The following is a 17,365-nucleotide window of genomic DNA, read 5'->3' on the forward strand; positions in this document are numbered from 1 at the left end:
ACTTGAATGCTTTGGCTGCCATCATGGGGCCACCAAGGACCATTATTTTCTCCTGACACCACGTCCTAAAACTCAGCACTCCATCCCTAAACTCCCCGGCAAGCCCTAGCTTATGCGTTGCTTCCTGCGGGAAGCATTCGGGGTCACACACATAAAGATGTCCACTGTCTGCCCCCACATGAGACTGAGCTCCGCCTCTCTGGCAACACACATGGCACAGGGCACGAGGGACACATCCATTCCTCTCCCGGGCCTGAGGACTCCGTAAGGGCAGGAGCCCTACCTGACTCATCCCTCCCTTCTTCTCGATCCTTGTAGCTTACACAGCCTGGAAGGCAGCTGATGAGTGGTTGCTAAATTGAATCATTTTTCATGTTTGGCAATGGTTATTTCTCGCTTAGTCTTCTGGTAGATACTCCTTCAAAATTTGCAACTTTTAATAAAAGGGGACTCCCCCACACCCCCAAGTGGATTAGCTCCTAGAAAAGCGGGTGCAGAAGGGCCAGATGAGGAGGGAGCGGGGCAGCAGTGGACCTCTGGCTACAAATGCATCCTGTAAACAGGCAATTCAAGGGTGGGTCAGAGCTGGATTTTTTTTAAGGGAGGATTACGCCAAGGAAGGGACAGCCTGGTTTGCACCCATGAGAAACCGTGCCAGCCAACGAACTGTGAGGACGGGCCAGGACACTTCCAACATCTCCCCCTCTGTGGGGCTCCCTCCCCTCGACCACCAGAGTGGGGTCCACCGCAGCGCCCCCTCTCAGGGGCACGGTAGAATCCCTTGCAGACCTTTGAAAATCCTGGACCGCAGGCCAGGAAGCCCGAATCTCCGAGGAGGGGCCAAGGATACCTCTGCGACCCTCGCCTCCTCACCCCCTTATTAACTGGGTCACCTCCCGTAGTGGAGCTTCTGCCCCTACCCTTCCAACGAAGCCAGTGACTTCTAACAGGCACTTTACAATCTTCATCACACTTGACTGGGAGTGCTGTATTTTTTAAAAATGTTTTTTCAGTGGTTTTAGAGAAAGAAGAGGAAACATCAATGGGAGAGGGAGCATCAACTGCTTGCCTCCTGTACACGCCCCAGAGAGGATCGAACCCACAAACTACGTGTGTGCCCTGACCAGGAATAAAACCCACAACCTTCTGATGTACAGACAACACTCCGACCCACTGAGCCACGCGGCCAAGGCAGCATGTCGGATCCCACATAAAATCTTCTCGTTTCCCTTCATTCTGCCACACCAGCCAGGGCCGGAGCCTTGCATTTTTCACTGGGCTCTACTTCTTCCAACTCTACCGTTGCCTGAAACGTTTGATTTCACCGTTCACCCAGGCTCTCTGGCGGACCCCGTCAGCCTCCTTCCATCTCTTCTCTCGGTTTTTCGCTCTAGTTTCAGTGTTCCCTAAGCCCTACCTTTAGCCCCTTTCCCTTCCCCTTCTGGGCGGCCCCTGAGCACTTCTGCGCCTCGTCCCCCTCCCGTTCCCCAGCTCTCCAGTGCCCGCCCTCGGACACCTGCACCTCCCGCCCGCCCATCTCCAGTGACTCACCAACCCGGGGCCACCAGCCTCCTAGACCCCTCCTGCCCGCCAGCGACACCCCGCAGCCCGTCCAGCGCAGCGCGCCCACCCCTGAGCTCACCGGCTCCCCCGGTCAGACCTGCTTCCTCTTCCCCCTCCTCTCACTACCCAGGAACCTGAGCCTCACTCTCACGTCCCCACTCTCCCACTCCTTTTACATTCGGCCACGAAGACCAGCCAGTTTTCCCTCCTCTCACATCCCTCCTAAACCTTCTCGCTCCTGAGTGTCTGCACAACTCGCCCCTTGTCTGAGCTCTCAACGGCCCGTCATCCGGGCTAATGCCCTGTCCGCTCTGGCCTCCAATCCTGCACCGTCCCACCCCCCGCCCCACTCCACCGGCAGCCTACCCAGCACTCTGCGTCAGTGACCTCGGCTGTCACGCACCAGGCTTCGGTGGGACAGAAAGTGGCCCCGAATCCGCTACCCACCTCCTTCCCCTCCTGACTGTGCCCTCCACACTCTAATTTCACTGACCTACACGTAGTTCCCAGAACACGCGCTGCACCCAGAATACCAATCCCTCAGGCCACTGGCCCCACCTGGAAGTGCCCTCTGCTCCTTGCCCGCCTGCCCCGCCTGCTCCGCCTGCTCAGCTCTTGAGACGCAGCTCAAACACAACCGCTGCTGAAGCCCTTCCCTGGCGTTTCCACCAGGGACCAAGAACCCCTGTGAGCCTCCCTTCCCCCGTGTATCTCCGAACGGCGAATCGCACACGATTCGGCAGAGGCGCCTATTGTTCTACTAGACTATAAATTCTACTAGGCTGTAACTCCTTCAATAAGGACGGTGATTTTTCACCTTTATATCTAGTTCGATGCACACAGCATATCGTAAAACAAAATTTTTTTTAAAAGAGGAATGAATGAACTATAGGCCAATGAAAGGATAAGATGATATCCACTGGACTTTGAGTACAGGGGAAAAAAAACAGATCCTAATGAAATACAGACATCTATTACTATGTCCCACCCATTAAAAAAAAAAAAAAATCAATTACACCGTTAATCAGGCAGTACCAAAGTGATAAAGAGAAAAATTGATCGTTGGACTACGCAGGCAATAAGGAGGGCAGAGTCTCCAGCAGAGAACCTGACAAAAGACCAGCCCGAAAGGCCAGAGATAAAGGCAGTTCTTTCCCTGAGACAAGTAATTCAGCGACCTATGTCCATGCGCTGAGAAAACACTGTCACCTCTCTCTCCGCCCACCCCTCCTCCCCTTCGTCCTTACTCTCATACCCTTTCCCAGTCCCCACAACCAAATCCCCGAGTCCACGGGGCATTCCCCTAGGTTGGCGCCCCCAGCCCCGGCCTGCCTGGGCTGTAGGAGATGGGGAGTCTTGCTCTTGGGCTAAGGGCCTAGAGGAAAGAAAACGAAACTTCTAACTACAGAGGTCTTATTGTGTCCCCGATACCGTGCTACGCTACACTCAGTCTAACCGGGATCATAAGTAACAGCCCCATTACACAGCGGAGGAATATGGGCCCGAGACCATACAGCTAAGTAGTGACACAGCCCGCCCAGGAATGACAGCCTCCAGAGCATTTCAATGGCCCTGGTGCCCTCAGTGTGGAGGGCGTGTGGCCAAGCCACTCCAGGTTGGAATTCAGAACAGGTTATTCGCCCACATGCTGCTGTGCATGCCGGTTAGTCTGCTGGGCCACTCCCACCTCGCGGGCACACAGCAAGTTAAAAAGCTTGGGGGTCCTGCCCTAGAAAGCTAACTGCTGCTTGTTATGGTATCCCTATAATTACCCTGATCAACATTACAAACAAAAAAATGGACTTGGAAATAAGTTTTTGGAATACAAAGGTTCCTTCAATGAGGCTTTTCTTTAAAAATATTTTCCTTCCACCAAAAAACAAAAACAAAACAAAAAACATCAAGAAAAGAAACTACTCCACCTTAACTTGCAAGAACAACGCCACTGGAAGACACCTGTGGGACACGTGCGTTTCTGACCAGGTGCTCATTTACAGTGGCTGTCATTTGAATAAAACATATTGAATCCTACAGACAGGGATGTATGATAGAAGTGCAAGACACCAGGCGAGGACAGCTGGTAACCCTATAATCTACTGACAAAGGGTACTCCTTCACCAAGCGCAGCCAGACTTCTAGTGTGAAATCAGAGGTCTGTGGACCTGTCTTCTTGGCTTCCAGAGCAGCAGCAGCAGCAACACCAAATACTCAGCTTTGCCGTGTTATTAAACCCGCACCTTGGCAAAATCATGACAGTTCAGACAGGAAGCATCAGCATGTTTATTATGATGATTCTTATACGCCACAGACATTTCTGGAATAGACATCCCAGCTCTGAGCGCCCAGCTCAATACAGCGGCATGTCGTTCTCGCTCTGGGCACCACATCAGGGATTTTCCACCACGTTCTAGAAACTCAGGGCTTTTTTCACTACTCTGTCCCTGTCCCTTCAGTTTTCAAGCTGGCCCCCTGCACGCAGGCAGGGCTGTGGAATGACCCGACAGGGGGAGTCTGAGGCACATCAGGCGTCAGTCCTTGCCCCAGGAACCCCAGGATTGGGTATGACAGGCGGTCGCTGTGAAAAGGCAAACATCCAGGAGGCTTAGCGCCTGTAGGAAAGTTAAATAGTAGATCGCTTTTCCCCATCACAGGGAGAGTCATCAGAAAGGGATGGGCGACCAGAGACAGGATCAAAGAAGGAAATCAGCGGGGCCAGTCACTGCTTTTTTCACACATTCGTTTTAATATACTCATCACTCTGTTTTGACAGATGACAAGTGAAGGAGCAGCAAAGTTTTAACTGGCAGAGCTAACAAAATCAGAGCCCAGGAATCAAGCCCACATCGAAAAGACTATACGTAAAAGGCAGGCTACTTCTCCGTGGAGGCCTGGGCGTGAAACAGGAATGGTGGTAAATAGCCAACAAAATATGGAGAGAAAAAAAGGCAGAAATTTAGAATTTTGCCAAATAGTAATATATAATTACAAAACAAAAAGTTGAAGGAATAAACACAACTTGTTGACAGTGAGCATGGGGAGTCCAGAGGAGACTCACTTTCTACCTTTTATATCCTTGCAAGATGTAATTTTAAATAACTTTTTTAACCTTTGTAACCAGAAAGACACTTTTTTCACTTCGATAAAAAATGAGGTTCAATGCACAGTGACCCACACACGTGAACTTCAGGGTTTGCTTCCCTAACACTCTGCAAGCTTCTTAACCTTAGGTCATTTGTATGGAACAATTCAAAGAACTACCCTCACCTAATTATGATACTGGTGCAATACGTTCATTGCGCTGGGAATGACTACACTATTCATTACAGGACATAAATCACCATGGTCAGTCAGCTTTGAAAGTTTATTACTGAGACAACCGGAGAGTCAGAAAAATAACACCATTCTCCCACGACACTCTACAGGCCCACACACCAAATGATCGGCGGTATAGGGACGGTCTTGGGCATTAACACTAAGCTATTCAGAAAATCCACAGAAAACTGGCGAAGGCCTGACCCAAAATAGCCATCTCCAACATCATTCTATCAATCCACTTATATCAACAGGGAAATAAATACCTACTGAATCAGTGAATGAACCCATCATCAACAAACAGCTATTTCCTGGGTTTTCAAAAAGTAAATTAGGTGGTCAGTCACCTGCCACTTGATTCAAACAAATAAAAAGGCAGGCTCAGGCCACAGGTGGCCAATGTCAGGATCAGGGGGCAGTTCCCGTTCTCCTGCATAAATATCCGAGTGCGGTCTTCCCTGTTCGTCCTTGGGACCAACCTGAACTTTAATTCAAAGCAATTGTTTGTATGTTCCCGTACAAGGGAGGGGCTGGGCTTCATTTCGCCCGTGGGAGAGGAGTGGGCAGCAATGGGGTGGAGAGGAATGGAAATTCCCAGGAAAAGACCAATGAAAGAGAACACCCCGAAATCACAGCGACCCTTCACTTCCATGTGTTGTGTGGCAACTTTTCAGAAATGAACAGAATGCTGGTGAGAGGGTATCAGAGCAAAAAGTCGAGAGAAAAAGGCCTTCCTCCCCAAAACACCTTTCTCTATAAGCTCGAAAGAAGATCCCAAAAGAAGTTTCAACACATGTGATACTGCTATTAACTTTATACTTTGGGGTCATCAAGAATTTTTACAGGAGTCCCCTTTTAAAACATCAAGATCCTTGGGAGTGTTTCCCATGAATTACCAAGGAGGACCAGGATTCTTTACTAGTACAATCCTAGGGATTAGTCAAAGCTGAGAGGTACAAGTCCAATGTTCCGAGGGAGTCAAGGGCAAGGGCAAACTTGCAGCCAACTCTACCTTTGTCTGTAACCCTGAAAAAGTCCTTCAGCTTGGCGAATGTGACCCTTGAAGGTGGGCCTCAGGCTCCTGATGAAAACAAGGAATTGGGCCCAAGGTCTCCTGGGGACAGCCCAGGGTCCAGACCTTGTGTCCTCTGCTCTGTCTCCGGACAGTCCTAGCTCCCTCCATCCCTGCTCATTCCTTACTTACCCTTTCTCCCGCTCTTCCTCGGTGAGAAGGGGTAAGTGGATAGTGTGTGCCCTCGCCCAATTTGGCCAAAACCCTAAAAGTGAAAAGGACAGAGACAGACACGTGTTTTAAAACCCTGAGGCTCAAGCCTTAGAAACTCCCACCACCAGTCCAACACTTGCAGGCAGGGGCCAGCGCGTCCCCACAGCGCGCCCTCCCGGCCTCGACTTGGGGTCGCAGCGGTTCCCTTTGGAGAGGGTTGCGGCGGGTCGGCTCCGGAATCGGGGCCGCGGTCTGCAAGAGGCGCCGGGGTCCCGCTCTGCGTTTGCGGGACGAGGAGGCAGCAGGGCGGCCTCTGAGCGGCACGCGCGCGCACGCATGCTCCCGAGCCCCGGCCGAGCCGCCATTCGCTCCCAGCTACGCCCGCCCCGCCTGGAGCCGCCTCCCAAGGAGGGTCCCAGGCCCTCGGGACCCCCGGGCAGCGTCAGTGGTTATCCGGTCCCCCTACATCAGCTCCCAAGGCCCCCCCGCCCGCCGCCGGCGTCCGCCCTCCGCACCCGCTACGCAGCTCAGCCCAGGGGCAGGCCCGCGCGGCCACGCCCTCCGCCGGCGGCAAGCCCCGCCCCCGCCCCCCGGCGCGCGGCGGCAGCGCGAAGCCCCGCCCCTGGAGGGTTGTAACCAAAACCTGGCCGGGAGTTACAACGGCTCACGACGGCTCCTTCAGCAAGCAGTTGCCAGTGCTTCCCCTAAACTCAGCGCCGCGGTTGTGCCGAAAGGGGGGGTCTAGAACTACAAGTGTCTGAAGCTCACAGTGTTTACTCTCTCCCGGCAGTTACGGGTGGGGAAACCCCGAGAGCACAGCGGCAGCGGCAGACCACCGCCGCCCAGACCCGTCCTTATGTGGGGCTTCCACTAAGGTGCACAGAGGCGACTGCTCAACCCCGCTGCCCCGAGCCCACCAACAGGAATAACCCACCACAGGCGCTTTACTTGGCAGGCACTGACACTGCGTTCTTAACCCCTTGCCTTCGAATGGCACAAACTCTTCACTGGGTTAGAGCAACACACCAGGAAAGTGGAACCAGAGCTACCAAACAGGCCGAAAATACTTTTTTCCTCTTTTTTTTTAAATCCCTTTCTCCCCAAGTATACCTCTGATTTTGTTTTCATGATCCTTCTGGTTACCGCCAAACTACTGCGTTTCCAAATCATTTAATGCAAAAATGGGTATTACGTTTTGTTCAGAATTACAGTAATTTAGGTTTAAAATCACGGTAATTCTAAAAGTTTAAGAACCAACACAGAGGCTTAGAAGAACCTGATAAATAGAACTGCAAGAGTCTCCGGAAGACCGAGTTGCTCTGTGAAGGGGGTGTGTGCACTCCCATAGTTTTTCTTTGTCCCTGAAATAATTACTGCTGGGTAAGGTTTGTTAGGGGTTTTTTGTTTGTTTGGTTGGTTGGTTGGTTATTTTTGTTTTGGGGGTTGAGGGTTTGGGTGTGTTTGTTTGTTTGACATCCTTAAGGATTTAATTCCAAAAGCACGTAGCTGAGAGGACTGATTTGTACACTGGCACTGTGATTCCGTGGAGTTCCTGGCCCCTGGTAGCTAACTGTCGGGAGAGCGTCAAGATAAGCAACAAAGACAAGTCTGTGTGATTTTATTATAGAGGAAAGTAAATAAACGTGCAAAAAGACTTATTAAGTTGGACCTGACTTTTTCACTAAAATTCATCAAATGTACTTAAAAAGAAGCTGAGATCATCTGAAAAGGTTACACACTGTATGATTCCAACTACGTTCTGAAAACGGTAAAGCAATGGAGGCAGTAAGAAGAACTGCGGTTGCCAAGGGTTGGGGGAGGAGGGATGGATAGACTCTGAGTGATACTGATCTGTCAGTGAGGTTCATCAGTTGGAACGAATGGACCACTTTGGTGCTCGGATGTTGATAGCTGGCGAGGCTGTGCACATGCGGGGTCAGGGGATATGTGGGAACCCTACTTTTTGCTTAGTTTTGCTGTAAACTTAAAACTGCCCTAAAAATAATCTATTAAAAAATAGTAGCTGTGATAAAGCCTCATAGCATCCCACTGTCTTCAAATCCAATTAAATTTGAAACAATATTTGGCTTTATGTGTGAAGTTGAAGTGTGATTTGTCACCTTATATTAGAACAACGCTCCATGTGGCTTTAATGTCATCAGAGAGAAAGTGAACCACATATTCCGAAGGTAAAAAATTAAGTTATGGTTAGACATCATGCCTTACAAATTCTATGAATACAGTTATATTCAAATCTATTCCTATCCACACATATATACAATCAGTAAGCAAATAGTGCAAGATATCATAGAGTTTTTAAACTTTTTGGCCTCCAGCTCTCTTAATAGTCTTAAAAATGATCGAGGACTTTAAAGAGATTTTGTTTGTGTGGGATATATATGTCCATATTTACTGTATTAAGAATTAAAACAGATTTTAAATTTGTGTTTAATTCATTTTAAAAATTGTGAACCTATTACATGTTACTACAAAGATCATTTTTTGAATAATGACTACTTAAAAAAATAAAAACTTAGAAAAGGGAACACAGGTCCCCAGGTGCCTAGATAGTCCGCCTTCCACGTTTCAGCCTCCGGAGTCTCCTATGCGTTGGCTGAATTACGCCCGGGGCTTTGGTTACAAGAGGGAGGACGGGGAAGACCGGTGCTGCTGCAAGCTGGCTACACCCAGAAGCCCTCTGTGTAAACACTTGAATAGAAAAAGTGCAAAGAACACATGAATTGTCATAGAACATTCCAACGTGAAATCAGAAGCTAACCTAAAATCTGAACTCTCAAAAGCAATATCAATTTTCAAAACTAAGGCAAGTACACCAAATAAAATTAAATAAGGCACTTATATGAAGCTGTGTGCACTATAATGCTCAATTTCAGAATGCCTTTGGATGCATGCTTAACAAATATCAAGGCAAAATGAAAGAAATGTTTCTACATCTACAATATTTGTTATAAGCAAAGATCGACTATCAGGGCAATTCATGTTTTGCATATTTTAAGAGTGATCATTTTTAATGTGTTTTAATGCCTTTTAATTTTTTAATCAGTTTTATTTAGGGTTTGATGTACATTTTCTCTGTCTTTAATTTTTTTCTGTTATCAAGTAGAGATCATGTTTACAAGTAATTGAAATATATGCTCCTGTAACATGTATTTATTATGTCTTTTTGTTTATAGAAAACCTCTGAAACATTTAGTATAACTCTGTCAAAATATAATACTTTGATCGCTCATCGTTATTTAAAACCACGTAAGTATTGTAAAAATATAAAATAACTTTTGATTTGAGAACTGGGAATTCCTCATTTTTTTCCTGAATCCTGAAAATATCTTTTGGAAATTTGGAAACACCGTAAAAATGTGAATGTGCTGACTGCCTTATTAACTAAGTCTTTATTATTTCTATTTTGCAATGTGAAGACAATCAAAATTTTTCTCTAACTTGTGTGTCCAAACTTACTTCCGTGGTCATTCTATGCACTCTGAAGCAGAGAAATCGTGACACACACTTAAACAACCAAAGAACACTCAGGCTAGAGGAGGAAATGCTGCCATGAGAACTCCATAGCTATTTTCATCAACTTCGAGGGCTGCCCTGAGCAAGAGAGACTGCACTGATTCTGTGTGACCCATGAGGATAGAATTAGGGTAAATGAGATGGAGCTCCCAGGGAGAAAATTTTGACTCCATATATGCCCATTTTCTAGCAACTAGAGAACTCTGACAAGAGAGCAGATTGCCTCAAGAAACAGTGATTTCCTGTCAAGGAAAAAGGCTGGACAACCATTTATCGGGGATATTATCAAAGGGCCTCTTGGAAGTTTATGATTCTTTCTGTCTCTATTACCTCATTTTATTCTCTTAGTAAGATACAGAGGACAAGTATTCACACTACCATGTACAGATGAGAATAACGAAATTCAGAGAGTGTGTGTTGGTCAGTGTTCTTGGAAAATTATAAAAGCAACGTGGGCTAGCCTCAGCAAAAAGGCGAGGCCGTGTGAGGTTGAGTGGGGTTTCGTGGAACCCAAGGCCCGTCTAATGCAGCTGGGCTCCCATCCGCGACTGCAGCCATCGGGACCCTCTCCATGGCTTGACGCTGCTTCTCTCTACACAGCTGCTTTGTTTTCTCCCAGATGTATTTTCTGTGCTTTCCAGCCACACGACAGATGGAAGGTACTTACGCCACAGTTCCCTAGTTTACATCTGTCATTCAAGAGGCCAGCCCAAAATGATTGGCTGCCTCAGTCATTTTGGACTTTATGGTGCCAATTTATCACATCCTCCTCCCTTCTGATTCCTAAGTCAGTTGATAAATAGCCACAGTAAAATGACTGGGGAATGTGACTGGGACTGAGGGCCAAAATGAAGTTTCCGACCACTTTCCCTTGAATTGAACTCACTTGGTCACCAGCAGCTCCTCAAGCAGCTGCGTTTCTTCCATCGCGGGAGCAGGCCTGAGCCAGGGAGCTCATCACGTGCGCAGGCCGTGGGGAAGGCCCCCGGGAGGGAAGCACACTCCATTTGCACACATACAAGAAGGGAAAAGAGCCCAGTCAGAACGTGCGCAATGGCCCTTTTCCCCAACTCACCAGTACGTCAGTCACTCCCCCAGCGTCCGCAGGGATGAGACGCTGAAGGCTGGAGAGAGGAACTCTCTCTCCAGAGAACTCCAGAAACTTTCCCATCCTACTTCCAAGAGATTAAGAATTCCATGTGATGGACTAAGGCAGGAATGTGAAAATGGGAAGAGAATAGCCTCCCCACCATTACCAATTCCTGTTTTCGGAGACAGAGTGATAAAGCAGCCCCTTTGAAACAGGTGTTCACTGAGAGCCAATCAATTACTGCTCTGATGGAGCCACTCAAGGGGAAGACATCACTGGCTGCCCGTGGGTCACTGTTATGGATGGAACAGGCGATTCCTGGAAAAAAGAGGGCTAAGCACATGTCCCCAAACGTACATTCAAAACACACACTTCTCTCTCTGCAAATATGTTCTTAATATTAAGGTCCAACTACGTCACATCCCAATGCAAATACAAACACACACACACCCATTCACATAGTCTCTGAAGTAGAAAACTAACCCAAAGAAGTAGATGGATAATTCACTACACCCAGCAAGGGTGTCCTGGAGCCACCGGCCCGATCTCCCAGTAATGCCCAAGTAATATCTGTTTCCTCCTCTGAAGCAGTTTTCATTTAGTTCTCACCTTCTTACATTTACAGACCAAATTACAAATTTAACCACCCCCGGTACATTGAATATACAAGACTGGAGAGAAACGCTCATGCAGAGAAGTAACAAAAGGAAAAACACAGAGCGGTCAGCGGTTCAGAACACAGGTTTATTTCTGCTTAGGAAGATGAAAAAGTTACCACACTGGACAGTGCTGTTAAGCGTACGACAACGTGAGTGTGGTTAGTGCCACCGAATTATACCCTTAAAAAAGGTTAACAGGGTAAATTTTATATTATGTATATTTTACCACAATAAAAAAAAATTGGTTGGCAGTCCAGTAGGTTTTGAAACCCTTTTAAAACTCCAAACACTCCAAATCATCTTGCTTTTTGCCTCATTAGGTTAAATTATTTACTGAGAGCTTTTATAGTAAACACTATGCTGGTCACAGCAGAACATGCCAAGTAAGGCATCCTTCTTTCTCTGAAATCCCTTGCTTAGTTTTTGTTTGTTTGTTTGTTTGCTTGTTTTTGAGAAGCCTGGGGCTCTGGAAGAGGTCAGGTCCAAGAAGGGAATAATAGGGGGTGAAGGCATTTGGCCAACAGCAGAAGTTGGATGCAAGTTTTATATCATGGCCCCTTTTTAAGCCAGTGAGCTGGGCTTCAATTTTCCCCAGACCATGCACACTTTTAATTTACTTTAGAGAAACTCTGGTTGTATTTTCCCTGCAGTATCTTGAATTTTTTACTTGTGATTTAAGAAATGTGAAAGAGAAAATACACAGACACATAATGGCTAACAGCATTTCTTTCCTTCCTCGTTCCAGAGTTAACCATTCTACAACTGTTTGGTAATCTCACTTAGTATAATTAATTATAACATATTCCTTTAAATAAATTGGTTTATTGATGAAACTTAAAAATGAAGAATGTTAGTGGCAGAACAACAGCACAGGCATTAGCAACCAGGTCTTAGCGACTTGAGTTCTAGCTAAGAAAGAATTCAGAGCCAAGACTCAAACGCTAAGAGAAAGTTTATTTAGAAAGTCACAGAGGTAGAAGAAGTGAACCAGCTGGGCTGCATGGACTCAGGAAACAAGTTCCAGAGGCAGAAGGAGGGCCCAAGGCGCTTAGGAAAGAGGCACACAGGCGCCTTGAGAGTCGAAAGAGGGTGGAGACCCCAGCCGTGCTCAGGAAAAGAGAGAGAGGGTGCCCATTGGTTAGTTCTTCCTAAATGGAGATGAAAGGAAAACATTTAATTTTTTATATGCTTTTGTTTTCTTGGAAAAGGGTTGTTAATAGGTGTGCTGGGGGGAAAAAATCATTTCACTTTACAAGTAACTCATTAAATGGATTTTTTTAAAGCATGGGACCACTTTAGTATCCTAATGTGTATTTTGAGTTTCCAAGATAGGAGTTAGTAAACTGATATTCCTAAACTTATTTGATCAGTAATTCTTTGTTCTCTTGAAGCCCAATTAATTAATATCTCACCGTGTACTGGGGATGCAGAAGAATAACTACAGATGGACCAGCCATGTGTGGGATTCTCTTTATGCAGGTGGGGCTAAACGTGCTCTGCAATCTGTAATTACGGTGTGAATGCCTAGTTTATTTTATCCCTGAGTGTGCCAAAATGCATACATGATTATTTTAACATTTTTTTACATTAAAAATATAGATTAAACATGAAATTCCTCTTGCAACAGTATGGATGGACCTGGAGACTATTATGCTAAGTGAAATAAGCCAATCAGTAAAAGATAAATACCACGTGATTGCATTCATATATGAAATCTGATGAACAAAATAGAAACAGAGGCATAGAAACGTGGAACTGACTGACAGCTGTCACAGGGGTGGGGACTGGATGAGAGAAGGTGAAGGGATCAGCCAAAGAACATATATGCACAACCCATAGTCCCAGGCAACAGCGAGGTGAGGGCCAGAGGGAACAGGGGCAAGGGGCTGGGCGAAGGTGCGCAAACGTGGGGCGATGGGGACACTTGTAATAATGTCAACAAAAATTTTTTTTAATAAAAAATAAAGTTTGAGAAGTAAAAATATATGTTAAATAGAGACTATAAAATAATTTTCTAAAGTAATTCCATACCTCGATGTACAGTTCTCTAGTGTCTTTAGATGGCATTTAATATTCCTTTAAAAAAAGTTATTTCTGTTTTGGGGAGAAGGACTTAGTAATGGAGATTTTGCAGAAAATTGTGGTGCTGACTTTGTGGTATGTAAGGTCTAAACATTTTTTAAATTTTATTTTCAATTCCAGTTGCCATTCAATATTACTTTATATTAGTGTCAGGTGTACAGTATAGGGGTGAGGCAGTCACGTACTTTGTAGAGTGAGCCCCCAAAAATCAGGCACCCATGCGACACCACCTGTAGTTATTACAATATTAACGACTGTATTCCCGATTCAGAAGCTCACGTCACGCGACTGTCTGGCAACCTAAACATTTTTAATATAGAAGAATAGAGCACCGATCCTCATACTTTTCCCAATAAGAGAATTCCTCCTAAGTTGGATTCCCATCAACAGCCTTAAGGCCTTGTGATTTTTCTCTCTGCCTTTGGATAATTACAATGTGTTTTGCAGCTGTTCTTAATCCATAATTTTTAAAAAGTGTCCTCATGTCTCACATCACCAGGCCTTCAGGTCACAGCCTTCAACAACATACTCCCAGATTCTCTACATGTTCTCTCATTTGGTGCCATTTCTTTACTGTTACACACAGTGGACCAGCTCCAGTGCAATGAGTACCAGATGACAGCTAAAGCTACAGCAAATCGGAGCCTGCTCCATGACATTAATGTCGGTCTCAATTATATTTTCATTAATGGGATCACTCTCCTGTCTGTAAAATGCATCAGGATACTTAGACAACAGCACAAGCGTCACAACAGGATGGAGATGATGAAGCCGCGAGGTCAGACGTTTTCCCGTGAAAGGGAGTGCCGTTGGCCGCCCCAAAGTAGGCCTCTCTGGGAAATCGATTTTAAGCTGGTTGCTTCTGAAAAATGAAAGACTCAGTGAAAAAAAACCTTTGGCCTCCCCCCCAAGAGCCTGACAGACTAAACTATCATCATCAGTAGCCGTGTGCAGTAGGCACTAGCTGTGACAGACAGGGAGGGACCAACAAGGCCCATTCGTTCCAAGTCCTCCCTGTGTCCCCTGGATAAAGGGGGCCCAGCAAGCATTTCCGTACCAAACGTTTGCTCTTCATCTTCATGCGAACGGCCTTCCGGCCCTCTGAAGCCCCAAACCGCGACCTCCACCCACTCCTCCGACCCCACCCGCACCCCCACCTTTGTCCTTAGCTCATGGTGGCATGGGAGCCCCATTTGTCCTTTGGCCCCATGTTCTTGCAGATCTCTACACACACACACACACACACACACACACACACACACACACACTTGTATTTGGTTGTTTTCTCCTGCTCATCTATCTCATGTCATTTTATTGTTTGACCAGCCAGAGACCTAAAAGGGGAAAAAGCCAATTTTCCCTTCTCCCTCTCAGTTCTCAGGCAGAATCACCGCGTGCTGGTGTGAAATGTCTCTCAGTGAAGGACGACAACCTACGTCCAGCAAGCAAAGGAGGGCTCGGGTGTGCAGGTGGACCCTGGGCAGAGCCGAAGGTATCCAAACGTCAAGCATCCTAAAGCCTCGAACTGCCAGAGACAGAGGAACAAGCAACGTGCTAGGCACCCTCAAGGATTAATTCCCACTGGTTGACTACAGAGGCCTTCCTGGAGGAGGCATCCGGGCTGGGTTCTGAGGGATAAACAGGATTCCCACCAGTTCTTCCAGACTGAGGATGAAGGCTGAGATGGGAAAATCCATGGTGTGTCCAGGAAAAGGATTTTGTACTGAAAAGAATACAGGACACAAGGGATGTGGCCGTGAAAGAGACCAGAAAGCAACAGATGGAAGCCGGGTCCCTCGTGCGAACAAGTTTAGGCATTTTCTCTAAGTAACTGGAGCCGAAGAAAGTTTTGGAGTGGAGGGCATGGTCTGCGCTTGTGAATAACCACTCTAGTGGGCCCAGAGGGAACAGATGATTTTGGAATGAGGCAGGGAGGCTGGGAGGCTAATTAGAATATTTTAATTGTCTCGTGAGAAATGATAAAGACTTGATTGAATGGCAAAGGAGAAATAAATAGGGATGTTTCGAAAAGAAAATTAACTGAGCTTGGTGAGTAAATCAATTAGAACTGCATTTGGATGCAAGAAACAGAATTTCTGCTCACCGGGGCTTACCACTGAGAGACTTATTTCATTCTAGCACATTCAGGTGCAAAAATTTGACAACATCAGGGACACTTCTCAGTTCTCTTAGTTTTCGTCTCATGCTATTGGACAGCCCTTTTCTCTACAGCTGACTTGAGGTGTCGTTGGCCAGAACCGGATCACGTGGCAGCCTCCAGCTGCCTTGCAGGCTGGAACAGTGGGGAACGGGGGTGCTGTTGATGGCCTGAGGTTGATTATGGTCCATAACGAGGCACTGGATATTAGGTAGACAGTAGTTTGTCACAGTGGCTGATTGGACATAGGGGATTGAATAATGCGCCCCTAAAAGTTCTGCCCACCTGGAACATCAGGATGTGACTTCACTCAGAAGTAGGGTCTCTGCAGGTGCGAATGGGGTGAGGACTGTGATGGGCTCGTACTGGATCAGGACGGGCCCCGCACCCCAGGACAGTGTCTTTGTGCGAGTCAAAGAGAGACACAAGTTCAAGTGGCAAGGCCTGGCTTTAGTCAGCAGCAAACTCTGGCCATAGGGAAGAGGGTCCATTGTGAACTGAATTCTACTTTAATTTGTGCAGAGGTGGCTGGGCATTTTCAAGGAAGAGGGACAGAGCGGGGAGGGAGAAGAGTCACAGAAGTGGAAATTTACCGAGAGTGGGAAGCGGGGAGGGCTGGTGCACTGTGACACCCGGGGTGCGCTAACTGCCACGCATCAAAGTTAGACTCCTACCCTCCCACGGAGACTGGGAGACAGGGCCCGTCTCGAGTGCCGGTTGCAACAAACAGTCAATTCTCTGGGCAGCCTTGAGCTTTCCCAGGCAGGAACTTAAGAAGGCAGAATTCAAGGATGCAGCCTTGAGCGTTTAGAAACTATGCCAGTTCTTGTTCAAGTCTTTTAATGTGTGTAGGGTTGGCGGGGGTGGATGGGTGGGCAAATCATTTGTGCTGAGAGGCTGCAGTTTTTCTGGACCGAGGTTGAGGCCTAGTCAAGAAGACGTCTTAGAGGAGGGACTAGCGTTTGGTAGAGGGGAGAATCTCTGTCATGAGAGACAAAGTGAAGATGGCCATGCGAAGGCAGAGGCAGAGACCGAGTTCTGCAGCTCCAGCCCGAGGGACGCCCGGTGCCCCTAGCAGCTGGAAGAGACAAGCTAGGACCCCCCCAGCACCCCCCCCTCCGCCTTAGCGCCACCACCCAGAACCTCTGCAAGACGCATGGCTCTCCTGATACTTTGATTTAGAATATCTGGCTTCTGAACTGTGAGAAAATGTCCTCTGTTTGAAGTCACCCAGTTTGTGGCAATTTGTTCCTGAAACCCTGGGAAATGAACATACAAAGTGAAAGACACAGGAAGTGCCCGGGCATAGGAGCCTGCGGGGGATGTCAGTCCACGGCTGAACGTGATCACTGAGGCATTGGGGAATGTTCCTGGGGGGGTGTCAGGCAGGGACTGGGAGGATGGAGTGAAGAAGTGCGGAGACTGTTGAGGGAAGGCAAGCACACTTCACCCCACAATCCTCTATCACTCAGGACAAAACCCTGCTCTCTTGCCCACATCCACACAAGCAGTCCCCGCCCATTTCCAAAGGCCGTTTCCATGTGGCGAGGACAGAAGGGAGGGCTACATCGCCGATGGTGAATGAACTTGGCCTGCAAGGAACCATGAATTTCTTCAAACAAAACTTGGAAAGAGCCATTAATGGTGCTTTCTTTTCCCATTTGCTTAAGTAGCGACTTCCGTAGCACTTCCTAAGCTTCGCCATGGATTACTCTCCATTAGTCTTTTTTTTAAAGAAAACA

General features: G+C 47.2%; 1 protein-coding gene across 1 annotated transcript in view; it reads right to left on the reverse strand.

The window, feature by feature from the left end:
• Positions 1-6,672, reverse strand: part of IMMP2L (inner mitochondrial membrane peptidase subunit 2) — a 612,206-nt gene extending 605,534 nt beyond the window's left edge. Inside the window, exons 1-2 of the mRNA XM_054571369.1 lie at positions 6,616-6,672; positions 6,080-6,152 (exon numbers count right to left, since the gene is read on the reverse strand). The gene's annotated coding sequence lies outside the window, so the exon portion shown is untranslated. The remainder of the gene's footprint in view (positions 1-6,079; positions 6,153-6,615) is intronic.
• Positions 6,673-17,365: the final 10,693 nt, after the last annotated feature.

Source organism: Pteronotus mesoamericanus, unplaced genomic scaffold (assembly GCF_021234165.1).
Source record: "Pteronotus mesoamericanus isolate MK-2021 breed Mesoamerican mustached bat unplaced genomic scaffold, CSHL_Meso_final contig_220, whole genome shotgun sequence".
Classification (NCBI taxonomy): domain Eukaryota; kingdom Metazoa; phylum Chordata; class Mammalia; order Chiroptera; family Mormoopidae; genus Pteronotus; species Pteronotus mesoamericanus.